This window comes from Halyomorpha halys, unplaced genomic scaffold (genome assembly GCF_000696795.3).
Source record: "Halyomorpha halys isolate HHAL.00 unplaced genomic scaffold, Hhal_1.1 Scaffold1714.1, whole genome shotgun sequence".
NCBI lineage: Eukaryota > Metazoa > Arthropoda > Insecta > Hemiptera > Pentatomidae > Halyomorpha > Halyomorpha halys.
The window spans coordinates 291,168-292,795 of NW_027110497.1; the positions used below are offsets into that span (position 1 = coordinate 291,168).

The window sequence follows — 1,628 nt, forward strand, 5'->3', positions numbered from 1 at the left end:
TAAATAGATACCTGATCCTTAGTTGTCCGTTGCTTTCATCGCCCCCAAAATAATAAAAAGTTGTCGACATACAAAACCTTGACGAAAAAACATTACACCGTGGATGAACACAGAAATTTACACTCAACAGGAAAAATAATTTTTTTATGCGGTATGACATTTACAGTTCCGGCGGAAATAAAAAAGGGAATAAATCCAAATTTGAAAACATTTCTGGAAAAACAGAATAATACGTTATTTAGGTGCTTGTTTTTTTGAAAATATAACGATTGGATCAGTAATGTTAAAACTACATTACTGATAGATTTGTGAAATATGTTAAGGCTACTTAAAAAATTAAAGTAAAAAGATTGGATTTATCTCATTTTGGTAAGGAAATAAAAAAACATTGATATGAAGAAAAAAAATTATGAAAATTAAAATAAATCACTATTTCAAATAATGAATATTACTATTAAACAATTACATGAAAAATAAATAATAATAAAAAAACGTTCTGTGTAATATTGTTAGATTTTAGTTTTATAAAAACCATCAAAAATATTTTTATTTTCTTCCAAATTCAAAAACACTCCTCCAAAGACCCATTTGGTACTCAATGCTACTATACGAATATTTTGATTTATCCCTTTATTATGAAGGAATCTCAGATGATAATATTATCAAAACAATAAAAATGATGCACAATTTTTCTTTAAACGTATATTTTTTGTAATAAAGATTTAGTAATTTATGACTTCTGTCATTTATTTCAATTTATTTCTGAATATGATAGTCTGAGATTGGATTTAGTTTGTAAAGTGTGCACCCTCGTAAAGATGACGCGAAATAATTGTTAAATAATAGGTGTTTGTATTGCTTAATTGATCATAAATTAGTTCTCAATAATTAACTTCGTAGAAGAAGCAGTTTCCATGGTATTTGTTAAAACATATTAACACAATGTTTATTTGTATATATAGAAAAATATTGTATATTCTAGTGTGTGTATATATATATATATATATATATGTTTTCATTTTTTTTCTTTTTCTTTCTCTTTTATTTTTATTTTGCTATCAATTAATTTATATATCTGCAACTATGGTGTGAATGGGCTCTATGATACACATTACCATTGTGTAAAAACATCACAGAGTGTAATATTAAAATAAAAAGATAAAATAATTAGCCACCATTTTTCATTCCGATGTCTTAATAGTCTATTTTTTAATTATTTTTCAAGGACATAATTGTAAGTAGTTATTGAAACTTTGTGCATAACAAGTCATATTTATTTTCAAAGATTTCCGGACTACCTAGATCTAAATTGTTTTCAACTAGCAATAATCGCACCTCAGTAGACCTTCATTGGTTACGATATTGCCTCTGCGCAAGGTTAGTAGTCAAGCTTAAAGTACTCAAGCAATATTTTTTAAGTCTTCCCTCTAGCTACGAGGGCGGTACCTGTATCTACACTGATGGGTCAAAATACAACTAACATTGTCCAGTAGTTCTACCTGCGGAGGCCATCCGCTAAGTTCCCCCCCCCCACATTCTCAGTGTTTTCATCCGAGTTATATGCAATCTATTTGTTATTAAGGCTAGCACATGAAGTAAACGGCTCCTCCATTGTGATCTGTAGTGAT

General features: G+C 28.5%; 1 pseudogene; it reads right to left on the bottom strand.

The window, feature by feature from the left end:
* Positions 1-1,260: 1,260 nt before the first annotated feature.
* LOC112210729 (U4 spliceosomal RNA) lies at positions 1,261-1,380 on the bottom strand (annotated as a pseudogene).
* Positions 1,381-1,628: the final 248 nt, after the last annotated feature.